The sequence below is a fragment of the Chenopodium album genome, chromosome 7, assembly GCF_948465745.1.
Source record: "Chenopodium album chromosome 7, dcCheAlbu1.1, whole genome shotgun sequence".
In the NCBI taxonomy this organism is placed as follows: domain Eukaryota; kingdom Viridiplantae; phylum Streptophyta; class Magnoliopsida; order Caryophyllales; family Amaranthaceae; genus Chenopodium; species Chenopodium album.
This window is the reverse complement of record NC_137840.1, coordinates 27,547,143-27,565,666: the sequence shown is the minus strand read 5'-3', so window position 1 is coordinate 27,565,666 and position 18,524 is coordinate 27,547,143.

Sequence of the window (18,524 nt, the reverse complement as noted above, 5' to 3'; positions counted from 1 at the left end):
TAGTCTATGGAATGGATGTCGTATAACCTGTAGAGCTAGAAATACCTTCTCTACGCATCGCGTTAGAAATTAAACCCAATGAAGTAGAATGGACAAGAGCGAGATATGAAGAGCTAATTCTACTTGATAAAAAGCGACTAGAGGCTTTACATCGTACTCAATGTTATCAAACACATATGGATAGGCACTTTAACAAGAAAGTCAAGACAAGGAATATTAAAGTTGGATACTTGGTCCTAAAAGCATTAAGGAAAAATGTTTAAGACCCAAGAGGCAAGTTTAAACAAAATTAGTCTAGGCCATATATTGTCAAAACTATCCTATTAGGAGGAGCTGCGAAACTAACTGATATGGATGGCAATGGATTTTCAAACATGACAAATCTTGACCAACTTAAGAAGTACTACCCATAATTACTTGAGTAGGACACTCAAGAGGGCTATGTTTGGCCTGATTCCTTAGGAAAGGATACGTAGGCAACCCTTATAGGGTGTGACCACTTTAATTTTTATAAATCTCGCATTCTAGCAAGTCAACTCGGAGAAATTAGCGCAAATAATTGCAAGCGCACTCCAGAACAGTTGTCGTCTAGCGACGAAGACATCGCCTGGCGACGAGCAGCATCGTTTGGCGACGGGGACAACGCTTGGCGACGGACATCAACTTTGACGCTAATTTTTCGCATTAAACTGGGCATATTTCAGTGTTTTTTTGAAATTTGGTACTTTTATACTCGAATATATTCAGATTAATTAAGTGTTTTCATTGTTTTAATAAAGAGTGTAATATAAATGTTGATTTCATTTTTAAAAAAGCTAAAATTGCATTAATAAAATAAAGTAAAATTACATTATTGATGGAATTTAAATAAAAGCTTAGTAAAATAAATTGACGAAAAATATTAATTTTGTATAATAAATTGAAAGTTAAGTATTGCTTCAATCTTTCTTCTCCTTCTTTGCTCTCTTCCAAGTCTTGTTAGCTTCTTCATCATCGTCAATTACTTTTTCTAGTAGGCATCCTTTAGAGGATATACACTCAATTTTGGAGTAAATAGTTTCTCCTTTAGCTAGTACACCATGTTTCTTCTCTATCAAAATTTTCTTTTCTTTAGAGTCAGCTTTCCTATTCTATTTGCCTTTAGTAGTGTCCTTCTTCTTAGACATCATAGGTGTTTTGAACTCAAATCTTTCACCTAAGCGTTTCTTAACGAGAGCTATCTTGTCACCCAGACGATTCTTCACATTGGTTCTATTTTGATCTTTCTTCTTGTCCTTTTTAGGCTTATTAAGAAGCCAATGCTTCACATCCTTGGACAAAGAAGGAGGAACCTTTGGGTAACCACTTCCCATAAGGCCTTGCACTCCAATAAGTGTCAAACCTCTCTACTTCTTGTGAAATAAGGATTTCATAAGGACGATAATGATCTCCAGAAGGAATTGTTTCAGTAAGGCCATACTGTCTTTTTACCCTGCAGGGGTAATAAAAAGTCATCTTGGATAAGCTTGGAAGACGGCAGAAGGGTTGCTTGTTTACACCAACCATCTTCTCAATTTTCCACCACGGGATGATCCATTTGATAACAAAATCACTAGAGGCGAATATTTTGCTCCACTCCCGGCGACAAATCTTTATGGAAAAGCGCATCTTTCGCCTCACAAAGCAGTTTGGAGTGTATTTTTCAATGTTGTCAGAAGGACTAATTAATTATAGTCTCTTCAATAGCCACATCCGTGAAAAAGTTTAATGCAAATAATTATTATTACTATACAAAAATATATGTTTTTGATTTCTGTAATTAAAAATATTATTTTTCTACCTGTAATAAAATTGGAGAGCCTCGAAAAGGTGCTTTTGGATTTTTTTTTAATTCATCAAAACTAAGCATTGTTTCTTTAACAATTAATGGCATTGGATTCCTCCCTTATTCAATTTGTTCCATCACAGACACTAAAATTGCTTGACCCTCATGATTATTACTACTATTGAGGAGATATTGGCTAAGCATGCAAAAGAGAAAAGATATTCTTTTATAAATATGAAAAGACTCAGAATATGGTCTATCAAAGTAGTGGCGTGCATATTCTTTCAGATTAACTACAATACCATCTACAATATTTGTTAGGTCTCTGTCTTTCAAATTAAAGAAGTGCTCAAAATCTTTATAATAATATTCACTAATATTAGGAAGTACCGCAAAATCCATTGAGTGAAAGCCTAGAATGGCACCAAATTCTTCCAGTAAAGGACTAATTTCTTCACAGCCTAGTCTAAAGCAATGCGTGTCTGGATCCCAATATTCTAAGGTGGTATGAATAAAATCTATATCTATATCTACCCCCTTAATACCATAAATACCTCCCATATGAAAGAAATCAAGCTCTTATCTCTCCCTAGCAGTCAAAGAACGACACCACTCACGAGTAAGATTACTAAAACTCTTTGACATGATTGCTTAAAGAGAATTAAAGCTATAACTATTATTTTAATTTGTTTGAAATATACAAAATTCAGCAGATTTTGGGGCTATTTATCGACAAAACTGGGAAGTTTGTTTTCCGAATGGATTCGAAGAAAAAGAGTTTGTTGCCAGAAGACAGGAACAATGCCTGGCGACGAGGCTTGTCGCCTTGCAACGAAACCAGCGTCTGACAACGATGTCAGCGCTTGGCGACAGATAGTCGGTTCAATGCCAGCTTATTCGCACTATGAAACCCATATGTTTTCTTTGATTACGACACGATTTTTGTGCATTGACTTTATGTTTTTGACTTCTTTCAAACACTTTTTTCGATTAATTTAAGCTTAATTAATTTTAGGCTTATGTTAGTCAAAATTTTATTTTTTATTTTTTCTTTTTGGGGGAGAAAGTCGGATACCCTCCATTACAAATAAAAATAATGGATTTTTTTTTTTTTGCTTTGCGCTAAATTTAGTCACAAATTTTTTTGCACACAATCACACTCACATGCACATAAAATAAAAAATAAAATGCAAAGATAAAATAAGCATAATAAATTTGTATATACAATATGTCTAATGTAGAAGTCATACATATTAGCAAAGTCCTATAAGTCGAATAAAATAAGCACAGGTACAACTATGGTGCTAGAGGAGGCACTCCCAACGTATCAAAGAACAATGTAGATCATTGAGTATGCCCCTCACTGGCCCCAAGATCGCCAACAGTCGAGATCGACAGCGTAAGGCCAGCCCATCCAGGCTCACTATGAAGCTCAATAGCCAATGGCTGAGGCTACGGCGGTTGCTGCGACGACGAGCCAACCTCATACGTCCCACCACCTACTAAAGGAGTCGATAGCATGCCTCCTTAGCCTACTGGCCTAGCATGTGCAGCCTTAGATAAAGACCCCGAACCATCCGGTCTATAAAGAAGAGCCGCTCCGATCGACAACCCTCAACCCTAAAAGAGGTACGACAACGTCTCGAGTTGGACCTCTCTCTCCTAGCCTGAAGTCTCGGTCGCGTATCAGGAGGAATTGGTTATCCCTGCGAAAGTAAGACATATCAGATGGTCAAATGAATATATTCCTCTGAATAGCACAGCTCCGGGAGAACGTGCGTCCGCCAAGGCGTGCCCTCTAGCGCTCTACTCTCCAAAGTTCTCAATCTTGCCTTAACGAATATATGCCGAGGTGTGCGAGAAGGAACAATAAAGGCCTCTAAGGAGTGCTGAATAGCCGCTCTCTCGCCTAGATACACCGCAACATCATACGTCCCCTGGAAATAGCGACGCTGAGCGGTGTATTGCGCAGCAAGAGCAAGAATGTCGAAATCAGCCCACGACCGAAACTCTATGGCCGGCTCCTGCAAAATGCATACTCAAAAGAAAAAAACCTACCAAAAGGAATAAAAAGCGAGTAGCTGAAAAACATACCAAGAGGATCAACTCTCGAATGCGCCTAGAAGTGACATTTGCACTATGACGACCTCCCCAACAGGCAGCAATAAGGAGCTTGCGAGGTGAAGGTCTCGCTGGTGCAAGAGGTTGAAAGTGCTCGTAGAACTAGATCTACGAAAACGATGAAATGTCAATGGTGCTAAAATAGGTCTAGAGCTAACTTTATAAGGAATAAAGTGTACCTCTACGACTCTCTAAAATCTGAAAGTGCAATATCTCCCTCGATGGAGCTATGACAACTAGAAAGTTGCAGCCCGACTAAGAAGTCCGCATAGGCCAAGCTGGCCCAATCATATGACCCGACTGAAGCAAGGTCACGAATAGCAGGCTGGTAGTAGAGTAGCACTCAACTACCTCTATTAGAGGAAAAGGTCCTTACGATACGATAAGAGCAAAAATGCGCACCCGGTTCTTTGGGGTGGTCGCATGATCCTGAAATGCTGCACTAAGCGTGCTCAGGCGGATATACCTAGTGCTAAGTTGCGTCCAATAATGATAGTTCCCAATAGTTCCAGTACCTTTGGATAAAAGACCGTGATCTCGCTATCGAAAGGAAGAGGGACCGAAGTGAACTCTAATCCCGTAATGAAACTAAATTCACTGGGGGTAACCATCAGCTTACCCAAAGGAAAGTGAAAAGTGTTGGTGGTGTCCCAAAAGAACTCCACCAAAGATCAGACTACATGAGGGCTTTGTCTGAAAGAGTACCTAGCCTTAGTGGCTTGCAGCAAAGGAGTGAAGCCACATGACTCCCATAAAAGGCACAAACCGACAAGGTCGCGGAAGTAAGTATTGTACAAAGAGCCAATGGTCGTGTTGCCAGAACCATGGCTACGGACCCTCCCGCTTAGAATCCCTTGACGAACGCGCTCTCAAATGTGGACCTCTGCAGCAAAGTACAGAGTGTGCTCATCCCACTCTGGAAACCTCCCTAAAGAAGAGGAGGTGACTATGGGATTGTCCTCCCGATGAGTCTCTCTAGAATGAGAACGAGAACCCGAGCCTTAGGGTTCTATAGTATTTAAGGTTCGCCTAGCCGCATGATACTATGTTAGTACGTAGTACTAAAACAGAGCACAATTTCAATTTGAGCATAAATAGAAAATTTTAGCAATCAAACAATTTCTTGCATTATTATGATAAATACTGTGACAAATTTTGACAAAAAAGGCTAGCAAAAAACTAAGACAAGGCTACATTATTTTCACGAACTCAAGAGGGTCAACAATGGCAAATTGCTCATTACTTCACCAAATTGGGTAAAATAAGTCTCAAAATGCTCAAAACATGATATATAAACATAATCCAGCAATTTCAAAGTGTAAACTTTGATAAACAAAGAAAATTAAGAATAAATGGGTTTTATTTTTTTGAAAACCCGCGCAAGAACATATCCAAATTCAGCAAAAATTGAGTTATGTTTGAGAAAAACATACATATATCCGCAAAATAGATGAGACAAGCTTTGATTTGCATTAAATTTTAGTGAATTTGGTGGACAAACGAGCAAGAACAATCAATTCAAAATCTCGAGCTAATGCGGGCAAGCAACAGCAACATCCACGCCAAATGGGGAAGAAAGGGTTTTTATTTCGAAAACCCGACTCCGTCGCCAGACAACAAGTTCGTTGCTAGGCGCTGGTCTTCGTCGCCTAGCGATAGAGCAGAACAGCAGCGACAGTGCCTTCAAGCGTGTGCTGGTGTGGCGACAGAATACGTGGCCCTCATAAATGATTATGTTGACTTTATGTAGAAATTTTGGATTCCTTGGTATGCTAGTTAGCCCCTATAAGCAATTTGACATGATTAAGTAATCGGCTCGATTACAATCACAATAGGTTATCGACCTTATAAAAGATCGTCTCACTTAGCTCAAAGCGCCTAAACATTGGCTCATCGCAAAGGCACCGACATAATGTTTCATAAGCAGTAAAAGGCACCAACATAATTGTACACAAGTAGCAAATGCGCCGACGTACTACCACCGCTGAAAATTCAGCAAATATCAAGGCAGGAAAGTTCAAGCGTGCATTAAGGATCGACAAGCTTTAGTCTCACTTAGCATAAAGCGCCTAAACATTGGCTCATGAGGATGATGATGATGAGTTTGAGCAATCAAGAGAGATTGAGAGTCCCTTGAGTGATGGTGGAAGAGTTGTGAATGAAGAAAATGTCGATTTTGAGGTTTCCAACCCCCTTCCCGATCTTGATGAGTCTACCTTGCATGTTTGTGACCCTTCCATCCATGAGTCTTTGGACTCATTTGAGGTTATGGCTAGTATGTTCATTGAAGGTGTAACAAAACATTATAGCCTCTTGAAAGAGTTCATTGGCAATGCTTCATGGGAAAGGGATGAATTTGAGAGAACCCTTTATCCTTTCATGCATGGTTTAGAGACTCTAGGCTTTGAGGATCTTGAGGGAGTTATTGTTCATCATTGTGATAGAGAGGAGGATGAGGTTGTTTCTATTGGAGAGTTTTTGTTTGAGGGAGATGTGAGTCATGAGTGTTCTTTTGAGGATTCTATGATTGATTTTCATGCCCTCGTTGATGATGTGAGGCTTTGTGAGACCATTGTTTCTCCTCCCCTTCCTCATGTCCCTTTCTCAAGGAAATTTGATCACATCCCCTACTATCCTATGTTCCTCCCCTCTTTTGTCTTAAAGCCTATTGAGGACCCTCTCTTGTTTGATGAGACTTTTACTTTTCATCCTCCTATTATTGAGGAAATGGGTGATTGTGCCACCCAAAAAGATTTCGAGGAGGTTTTGCCTTTTTATTCTTTTCCTTATTTTTCTTCTTCTTCCCCTTCTTATTTTCTTGATTTTTCTTTTGATTTTTCTTCTTTCTTTTGGCATCTTCCTCCTCATTTACGTGCAATAATCTTGTTGCACGTCCTCCTCCCATCATTTGCCTACTTGTTATCATATGAAATGTGTAGTAGTGCATTTGATAAGCTCTTGCGTTCGTTGCAATATTATTTACTAGAGCGGTCTCGCTTGGACGTTAAACAAGCCTTTCTCGGGAAGTAACCCGAGGTTTTTATTGCTTTCATTTTCTTTTCTTTTCTTTTTAGATTAGATTTTCTCTCATGGAAATGTTTGTGTGACTTTTGTTAGGTACATGGCTTGATATACTCTTATGCATTGGTTTGGATCAAGAACCAAGGAAGTTTGACGCCTATTTTTGCTAGCATAAGGAAATCAAGATTCAATTCAAGAGGAAATCGGCTTTGAAAGGTTAAATTGGTTCATTTGCGGGAAATTACACCCACCAATATCCGGTAACATCTTTCTTAGCTCTTTCTCTAATGGTTGGTGACTCGTTGAACATGTGTTGGTTTGTTGGGTTGATTTCTTTCTTGTCCCCTCCCATGGATTATTTAGTTTATGTTTGAGTATATTGTCTCATTCAAGCTTGGGTGAGGGTATTCTATCATGCTTTGGTGGGATGTTGATTCATTAATGCCATGCACTTGAGTATATGCATTTCCATGCCTTTTCTTTTGTTTTGAAAAATCCAAAAAGATTTTGGTTTACTTTCAAGGTAATTTTGGCAAAATGTGTTTTGTTTGTTCTTATTTTGGACATATTGTTTTGGGACTTGAATTCTTGAATGTTTTTCTTCCTAAGTGGTAAATGTGTGCACGGTTTGAGAGTGTCATTGGTTGACTCTAGGATACTATATGCTAAGGTTGCCGGTTTAAGAACTTTTAGGGGTCCATGAAGCCTTAGTTCACGGGAATGTGGTAAGATGGAGTTGCTCTCTATAGTGGATTTGAAACCCTTAGTTGGTATTTGTTTGGTTAAAATCCCTTGTGAGCTTCATTTGTTCTAGCCTTCATCACCTTGTTGAGCGGCTATTTAGGATCCTTGACTATGCATGTCTTAATCCTTGTTTTGACCTCTAGCTCCCAAGATCGTTATCGGGCCTCTCTAGGGGAGGAAAAGGACACCTTTTCTCATTTTTCTTTATCTTCTTTTTATTTTGTTACAAATTTGATTTTCTATTTTGCATCAACCTACTTATTAACCAATTTGAGCCTAATGTTTCCCGCTCTTGTTTAAACCGCATTACAAACCCAATGGCCTATGTTTACCAACCCTTTTAGTTAGTGAAGCATAGGCATGTGAGGTTTGAGTTTTGAGAGTGTTGATCATGAGCAAGAAAACTTTGTGAATTGGTTTAAGTACGGATTTGAAAGTTGAGCTTGAAGATAATATGCAAAAAGTTCGAGAAGAAAGATGCAATTCAAGATAATCAAATGAAGTTTCAAGAAAAAGCCGTCCATGGATAGAAAAAGGCAAGGACACATAAAAAAAATAAAATAAAATAAAATAAAAAATAAAAAGAAACAAATAAACACAAATAATATATTTTAGTTTGGTTTCGTTTTCTTCCCTTGTTTAAGCATTGAGGACAATGCTTCGTTCAAGCTTGGGGGGGGGGAGCGTTCCTTCATTTTTTTTGTATATATTGTGTGTTAGTGTTGAGTAAGCTTGTGGGAGTTGGCATTATTGGTATTTTTGTTTGATATTTTGTGACTTCTTGAGTTTGTTTTTGAGAGTAGGCCACTCTTTTGCTTCACTCAGGAAATATCACCAAAATTTTCACAATTTTACCCCGCCTTAACCCTTAGCCTTACGTTACAACCTAATAAAAGTCCCTTAGACTTTAGTGGGGTTAAGTCAAAGAACGGTGGAGGGAGATAGATTTCAAACCTATGGAGAGAGTATGCATAGTTGAGATGTCGGGATAACCTTCTCAAAGTTTTTCATTTCTTTATCTTTTTCCGATTCCTTCGTGGAATCATGAGAAGCTAGCTTAAGGGTTGATTTGAAGCTAGTGGAGAGAACGCGGCCCGATTTGTTGAGGCTAGGGTGGATTGAGTCCTCATTATTTCTCTATGCTTAGCATATGTTATGTTTCAATCAACCATTGACATCTTGGAACGTGCATATGTTTGTCTATTTAGAAAGGTTTGCATCCATCGGTGCTTGTTCCTCTCTCTTGTCCAAATATGAACTTGTGTTTTTCTTTCTCGTTTTATATTTCTTTTTCTTTTCTTTTTATTGCCTTGCCTTGGTTTTTATTAAGACTTGTGGGTTAAACTCTTAGAACACCCTCACGAGAGCACACTCGTCCTCTAGGGCGATCTAGGGGTTTAACAGGCTTGTCATTAGTTGCTAAAAGTGACCGTGATTCCTACGAAAGTGAGTTAGTGTACATTCTTGTCTCCTTAAGTGTTTTAGCTTTGCTTGAATAAATCATTCTCCTTCTTTCGTGTATTCATGTTAATTTGCTCGAGGACGAGCAAAAGGTAAGCTTGGGGGAGTTTGATAAGTGGCTTTTATGTCACTTTTAGGGTGTTTATTGAGTCGTATTCAGGCTTATTTTCCAATAATTTCCCCCTTTTTATCCTTTAATTCTATTATTTCTTTATTCTCATCTTTTATCTTTATTTTGTGTGATTTTGCCCTTTTTATTAGTTTTTAGTTAGTTTTGCTCCCTCTTTCCTTTTCTCCCTTTTCTTCCCTTTTCTTAGTCTTCTCGCTTTGTTTTTATTTTGATCTCCATGCTTTGGTTTTGTAGGTATTATGCGCCGAAAGAAAGAGGATATCAAGAAGCCAAGTTATCTGTTGTGCGCGGGGTGTTGTGCGGCTTATGCGCGGGCGCACATGTGAGGCTGTGCGGGCGCGCAGCCCTGTCAGAACCCGCACAGCCAGACTGAAGAAACAGAGCAAAACCAGAGAGTTTGCGCGACCCTATGCGCGACCACTGTGCGGGCGCACACACATTTGCGCGGGCGCGCATGACTCATGTGCGGGCGCGCTCATTTTCCCCGTACCCACAAAGTTGCAGTCGCACACTACGATGAGAGGGCGCACACACATTGTGTGCGGGCGCACAGGACTCATGTGCGGGCGCGCACGACTGGATTTACGATTTTTTTGCGCCTTGTTGTCCAAGTCTCTTTCTTTTGGGTGGAGCCACATATATATAGACGGGACTCTTTGTAAAAAGGGGGGGATCTATTATGCTATTTTCTTAGTTAGTTTAGGAGAGCTTCTCTCTCTTAGGGTTAGATGAGGATTTTCTCTCTCTAGTTTAGGAGTAGTTTAGAGAGAGAAAGATTGGATTTTTCATGGAGTTTTTGGGATTTTGAAGAAGCAAATGTGTGGATTTTTCCTCTCATAAATTCAATGAGTCTTCCTAACTTTCTCTCACCTTTATTGCTTTCATTTATTATTGTTTTTGCTTATTTATTTGTTTATTTGAGTAGATTAATTAGTTTAGTGGTTGATTCTTGCTTTTATTATTATTTTACCTTGTTTTCCTTGTTTTTGTTCACCGTGTTAGTTTAGGTTTGTTCTAGGGAAATGGATGAAGGTTATGTTAATTAATTTAATGATTGATTGTGGCTAGTATGGAATTGTTTCTTGATTATTGTGTATGGATGATGCTTTTATGGATTAGAATCTTTCTAGCTAATTGATTCTATATTCTTAATCGTGCTTTCAATCAATTGTGCGAAAGTGAGTTAATTGAGGGTCTAAATTCTTCCATACCTTTGCTAGGCTAGTTGCACGAGAGTGAATTAGTTTAGTAGGATAATTAACATGCTTAATTGCGCAAGAGTGAGTTAAATGTGTTAATCGTCCTAATTGAGGTCATTTTCATCTAATTGTTTGATGTTGTTGAATGCATTGATGTAATTGGATTCCACTTTCCCTAGTTTTAGTTATTTACTCTTAGTAGTGTTTAGTTGAACCTCTCTTTACCTCACAAGCTTTCCTAGTAGTCTAATTAGCATAGATTGATACACTTAGTCCTTTTGGGTTCGACCCTTTACTTACCCCTATACTCGTATTAGGGTAGTTTAGGTATCATAAATTATTAATTTGATTAGCGTTAGTAGACTAACGACACTACTAAATTCCTCGATCACAAGGAAAAGGCACCTAATATAGGAAGTTGCCACACAAATCAGAAAGGTTTTAATTCAAGAAGCTCCAAAAGTAAGGGATTTTGAGAGTATACATGAGCTTATCCATTCTTCATAACCCCAAGCCTAGCCATGTTACAACCTTGGAAAGGCCCTCCTTGTGGTAGACCATAACCATGTACCAAAATAATCATTCCATGAAAATATGGACAACCTTAGGCCTTTGCACATATGGACCTACTATTGAGTAGTCATGCCCATATATAAAATGCATGAAGTGTTGAGTTATGATTACAAAATTATAAAAAAATTAAAAAAATTCAAATGATTAGGATGATTTGATAGCCATTGGCTTGATGAAACCAATTTAGTAAAGCAATCAAATCAAGTTAATTCGATGTTTTCCATATCTTTTGGCAAGAAAAATGAGATGACTATCACTCTAAAAAAAACAATCATATTATTTTCTTTTAATAATACGGCTATTTATTACAAAGGTAATTCAAGTTCTATACACATTGCCTAAAAGAAAAAGAGTTAATATAATAAATTGATTTAAAATATCAACAGCCTCGACGTCAACTTTAGATGTCTTTTACAACTCTTGAGAATTGGTCTATTCACTTGTCATGAGCAACTAAAATATCCGCCTATGTGGGATATCTCCATCTTCTCTAAGTGAGGAATATTGATTAAACATGATCGGTATATGAAAAAAAAATGACCGTTATCACTATCACACGTATACCTCACTGCTAAGTCATTACGATGATTCAAATATTAAGTCAATAATCCTTGATTTTCGAAAACATGTCTAATTTTCTTTCTTTATTCTTTTATGGGAAAGTTGGATTCCCCTTTCTTTTTATACAAATCCATCTATTTTGTTCATTTCTTTTATAAGGGGGTAAGTCGGGATGATCCCTCCCATTTGGTATCTAAAATACTCGAAAATATTAAAAAAAATTCGCCCTTTGCCTCTAATTGGGGGCTTAATAAAGCCAGGACATCCCCACTTCTCTCTATTTACAGATTTGAACACGCTATTTATGCTGCAAAATCAATGTCATGCAAACCTTATTACGAACCATCTTAATCACTATTAATGACAAAGGGAAGAATAACACTTCCTATTATTTGACAAAGATAATTAATTATGATACTTTATTAAACAATTCATGATAAACATATGCAATATTCCACAAATTAAAAATACAAACCTTGGGGCTTCAAATAAACATGAGAAACATCCCTTAGCATGTGTGTACATGAATTGCAAAAGCCACCTAAGGTTACACTTGGAGGCTATAAAAATATAGGTCTCACCTTAACTTTTATTTTGAAATAAGATCATATTTTGGAAAATGATTCGAATGATTTTATTAATTAATCTTAGACTCCATTAAACCTAAGTTTGGTAAATATTTATTTTTAAACTACGACACTTTTTAATTGGAAGAATTTCACTTTCAATTATCAAAGTATGACAATGTTGACAAACACTAAAAAGGGAGAGATAACAAATTTGGATATACAAAAGTTTTCTCACATTTTTATATCTTTGTTGAAATAAGTTGCAAATTACAACTTACCTTCATCAATCTTGGACAAAAAAGTCACACTAAATTACGAGCTAGACTTTTCTTTCCATTTTGGGTTCAGTTTTGAAAATAATATGATTATGATTTTTGCCTAATAGAAATAGTTTTTTTTCAAAACAAACTATTGGACCCTTTTCAAATTTTGAATTCTTTTTCGAAACAACATGTTTCTAATAAAAATAGTATTCAAAATTTCCTTTCTGAATTTTTTTTTTCTCAAAATAAATAAATATTTAGATTCTCAATAACCGTTTGTATAATACATGTACATACATAAATATTTCCAAAAGGAATGAATTAAGATTTGACTTCTTCTTGGCTCAAACTTGTTCTCGCTTATTGGCTAAGGGATGGTAAACGAACCACCTACAAGACCAAAATTAAAGATTGACAAGAACAAAGAAAATATTTGATGTTCTAAATAAACTTTGAAGAATAAAATCACCACAATGATCTTTTCAAACGTTTAGACATTAGGTAAGATTACTAAACGTTAAACACCATTGTTTTTGGTCTATAAACAAGCAAAAAACTAACTTGCTTTCTTGAAAATAACTTTAACTAAAATGTGAAAGCTATATCACTGTCCTAAATATTTCAAAAACAAAAATAGGATATATACACAGGTCCATTTCACATGAATGGCCTAAACAATAGCAAGTCATTATAATTTACCCCCAATTGGGGGCTCCAAGACTTGCGAAATAGCAAGAATGCACAATAACTCGACACATGGGGGCTCCAATATCAATAAAAAAAAAACAAAATGAGATATTCATGCCATTTGAGCTACTTTCGAGAATCGCCTAAACTACAAATGGATTACGTAGATCTCGAGCCTTACAATTTTCAAATGTATCAAAATGATATAATAATCATGTTGTTCCTTTGAAAACTAAGTTTGCAACTGAACTTGGCCCTTAAACAGGTTACATACTCAAGCCATTTTCAAGTTCAACTTAAAAAACTAATCTAAGTGTATAATTGTTGTTTCAATACTTCAATTTACTCTAGATACTAGAGAGTATGACTAGTATAGAGCAAAAGAAACAAAATCATACCTGCTCTTACGAAATTTTAGTACTCAATCATTCATCATGAAAATTGTATCAAGACACATTATTAATGTAAGACAAACGATTTCATGAGTTAGAATGTAAACAAAGACTCCTAAATTCTAAATTAAGAAGTCTTCATTTAAATTATTCTCCATTGTTGCACATATTGGAATTTCACAAGGAGGGTAACATATACTATCTAGAAATTCAAAACAGTGACAAAATTTGAACTTAAAAGAAAGAATTCAAAAGTAGCAAGAATAGACGAAAAAAGTTTTGAACAACATTTCATTTTTCCTTTTACTTGTTCTAATGAATGACTAATATTACTAGACATGGCAAATTTTCTTTGTTAAAAATAAGAATGGTCAAAAAACGATTTAACCACACTAGTTTAATCGTTTCCAAGATCCTAGTTGTTATCGTAATAAGACAAAACATGGGATTTCTAGACCCATTTCAAGCAACATGAAAGGGTCTAATAATTGAAAACAAACAAGTCATCGAAGTCACCCAACATTGGGGGCTACAAAATTCGATAACATAAAATAGGGGCTCAAAAGCCCGAAGTATAGCCAAACTACTCTAGTTCGATGATGTCTTCAAGAATTCGCTAAACTAACAAGTTTTGTGCAAATCTTGAGATCACAGTTTTATAAGTGAATAACAATAACTGTTGGTTATTTTTATCATTTATAAAACCAATTTTGAAACTTACGCATGAAAAAAAAAACATGAGTCGCAAGAACAAATTCATGCTATTATAGAAGTTCAAATTTTCATTTATAATTTTAATGCATAATTGTTGTTCTAAACACTTCAATTTAAATTAAAATTAATAAGTATAGTATATATGAGAAAAAAAAAAGAGAAATAAAGTTCAAGCACAAAGTCAAAATTAGAACAAAAAAAAGACACATATATGCTTGACATGCTCATAATGAATCAATACTTTATCACTTCAAATGAAATTTGTTGCAATATATTTCTTAAACATGTCACAACGATAAATAAACAAATTCATGAAAACAAGTCAAATATAAAACCCCCAAATTCAAAATTTGGGGTATAACGGTTCGAAAATCGCCTAAATTAAGCCAAGAATGAACGAATTATGGAAAATATGAATAAGGGACGAGATCTACTTCCTTTAGCTTCGAAAAACAAGAAAATCCAAGCTCTTTAGAGGGTGAAAGAAGTGAAAATCGCGAAGGAAGAAGAGAGAAAGCGAAATGAAAAATCACGCTCAACGATTCTCTTTTTGCTGACTTAAATGTCGAGTGCAACTGAATTAGTTGCGCGTGACAAACCATCGCTACTCAAAAATATGGGCGCGCTTCGCCGGCGTGACCTATTGAGTAGCACGCGGATACTGATCACTAAAATCACCAGTATCCAGATTTTGATCCATTTGATCATTTTACAACGGTTTTGGCTCATCATTAGGCGTAATGGCGCGCAAATTATCAAAATCTTTTAAATTGCTTTGCTTTCTGTAGTTTATTTCCTTCTTTATTAGTATTTTGCATCATATTGCATTCACACCGTGCTTTGTGCCTTCCCCAAGCATACGTTTTGAACGTTTTTCGTAAGAGTGCCTTAAGACGTTATGTGGTGGTGCTTTACGTAAAAGCACCCATAGAAATTTTTGTCTTTTTACTATAATGACGTTACAAATGTCCGGGTTTTCTTCTTTTTTCACGTTCGAAGCAAAAAGGAAGGTGTTTTCATGCAGCGTAAAAATGCAAATAGCGTATCGTACGGCGTAGGTTTTATGTAAAATGTCACTTCAGCCCAAGCTTTGCGAGATCTACCTCTCGGAACTAAAAGGAAGAGAATTATTGTAGGCGTTAGCTCACTAGTCGACAGGCGCACCGAACAATCAGAAATAGGCACTTCTTGAATGGGAGCAAATACGGTAGTTAGTGCGCTTACTAACTTACCGCACATTTAGGGTGTCGAATCATCCCCTGTATAAAGAAGCGACGAGACAATGTCGCGCCTATGTAATCACGTGCCCACATACCTGAGACACGTGTACTCATCTTGTGGACAAAACTGTTGAGAGAGTTGCTAACTTTCTTCCCTCTCACTAGATTTGGATATATGCCTCCAGTCCTGAGACATGTATTTCTATCTTGTGGACATCCGGCTCGAATAACGAACCATTTTGGGTCGAATACCGAAAACCCCTTTTCATCTCTTTTACTTTGTTAAAGTCAGGCTAAATTTTCAATGACATATCGAGGTACTTTAGACCAACGATGACACGATTGAGAGGAAAGCATCCCCTTTTATTCTTTTTTAAAACCAATCTCTTCTCATGACTTGACATCACCCAAAACACCTTTACTTGTAAAAGCGTTCTACAATTGCAAAGGATCAATCTAGAATCTTTAGCGCATTAAGACTAGGAAAAAACTTTTCCTAGCCTTAATAGCTACTTGTTTCGAACACTTAGCGAACCAAGGATTGTTTCCACATCCTTAACATTTCTGAAAGATACTATATTCTTTGAGAACTTCGCCGAATGAGTCTCGAATTTATTTCCTTGACTACTTTGATCATCGTCTATTCTAGACTTGATCAAAGTGGGGGCTATCTGTAGACACCTACTTTTGGCCTCTTGTACCAAAAGGAAGTGCGATGATGTTATAAAAATCCGTTCTTCATGTTAGATCAAAGTTGAAGTGTTTATGGACTACGAAAAGCATTATGAAGTAATTTAAAACCCATATTTGAGACCAAGTTATCTTAGATCCTTGTCCGATTACTAATTAGGCCTGAAACGTGTTCATACATTTTTAAACTTGATTAATAACGGACCCAAATGCGTCAAATGCAATGATTAGATCTAGCGGAACCTACATTGTTGAAAACCGATCCAAACAGATAAACCAACCATCAAATTCCCATGCAAGTCCTATACAGATGGATATCCCATTCAAAAAGATTTCCAACAGTATATTATAAGCCCAATTTTGAGCCAAAACGAAGAAGTTATGATAAAAACACTAAACCGGGCCCTAAAACCGACACCCTTGCATTCCAACGGCTATAACTTTTGATCCGTAACATATTTTAACCTAATTCAAACAGAGTTGTAAATTAGAAATTCATAGCTTTCTAATGATATCTCAAACTCCTTAATCTGACTTTGCAATTAAAAGTTATGGAATGTTTAAAAACGCGTTTTTGTATAAGGCAAACCGCAAACCAGCGCAACTCAATCGAGTTGTGCGCACCTTGCGCTCGCAACTCATTGAGAAGCGCGCGACTCAGAGAGTTGCACGCGCCACCTGATAACGCAGCTCTAAAACACTAAACCTAGATCCTAGCGGTTTATAAATAGGGGTCTTCGTTCAGCAATACGGTGACCGGAAAAATCAGAATTAAAACCCTATTATTCTCAAAACCCTAATCTCTCCACTTTTCTTACTATCATACTACTTTTCTCTCTTTCTTCCCAACTACTCTTCAACCCTAATCCATCCATTGAAGTTCTTAAAGGTACAAAGAAGAAAGAAAGTCCACAAACACATTAAACGGAGATTTAATGTAAAAGAATAACGGTTAGTTTCCTAAGCACTTATATAAATTACTTTTCTTTTATTGTTTAAATAACTTTAATTGATTAATTAGTGTTGTTTGATCACTTTAAACAAACTTTTATTTAATTAATTAACATAGTAATCTTTTGTTAATGAAGATTAGAATTTGAATAATTAGTTGTTGTTTTATCACTTGAGACAAGGCGAATATTGTTTATTTATTATTCTTTCATGAATATTGATTAAAAAAGAATAACGACTTTTGCAATTTAATTCCTACATGATTAATGCGTGTAAATGAAATCAACTAACTTAGTTTTAGGTATCGCGTTGCATATATTATTTAGTAATGAAATTGTGAAAAAGGAAGAGCTAGTTGAGGCCGTACTAGGGCTAAGATAGTGATTCCCCTCTAAAAGGAATGTTATCTTAGTACCCTCGCTCCCGAACTAATTTTTGGTTTCCGTAGACCGATTTGGGCATGGGTAAACTTATGATTCGTGCTCATTATCCCTCGAACTCTACTTGGGAGAAAGGCATGAACGAAGTTTATGAGTTTTCCTGAAACTCATTGGCGACTCCTACTTGTTTCTTACAAAAAAGCGTGATGAGAGTTGCATTTCTAATACAAGGTCTCCCAAATAGTCTGGAATTCAAATCCTAATACACCTTAACAAGTGTAAAGTCTTAGGCTTTTAAAGGGCCATGGGCATTTAGGGAGAGGACCCCTTACGATGGGAACCTCCTCCTTACAATATTACCGTGTCATAGCTATATGTACCGTGTCGCGGTACATATACCGTTACACGGTTTTTTTCCCGCGTCATTTCCGTATTTTCACGCGTGCTTATGTCACCGTGACACGATATAATGTACCGTGTCATAGTGGACTTTGTCGTGTCGCGGCAACCTGTACCTCGTCGCTGTACACATACCGTGACACGGGATTTTTCCGTATTTTCTCCGCGTAATTCTTCACGCGCTTTTATCCTCTGTAGGTTAAATCTGTCCCGCGTAACAAAAATTTGCCTCGCGTCATGGGAAACCTTGCCGTGTCATGACGCATTTTTCCGTGTAGATGGAGTTATTTTTAGGGTTTTATCTTTTTAGGGTTCCGTGTGTTACCTCTGCTCATTCTCCCTATAAATAGGACGTAGTCTCCTTTTTGCAGTTCGTGGCACCAAATCCTTATCTCTTCCTCTCTTTTACGCCAAAAATCATTCTCTTCTCTCTCTCTCTCATATTCGAAGCCTTAAACCTATATTCTTAATTACACCATTCTTCCCTTAAGCACTCCAAGGATTACATACGTCACCCGATCGAGGTTTCGTCCTTAAACCATGGTGTGAAAGGTACAAATAACTAAAGAATAACGAATTTTGCAATTTAATTCCTACATGATTAATGCGTGTAAATAAAATAAACTAACTTAGTTTTAGGTATCG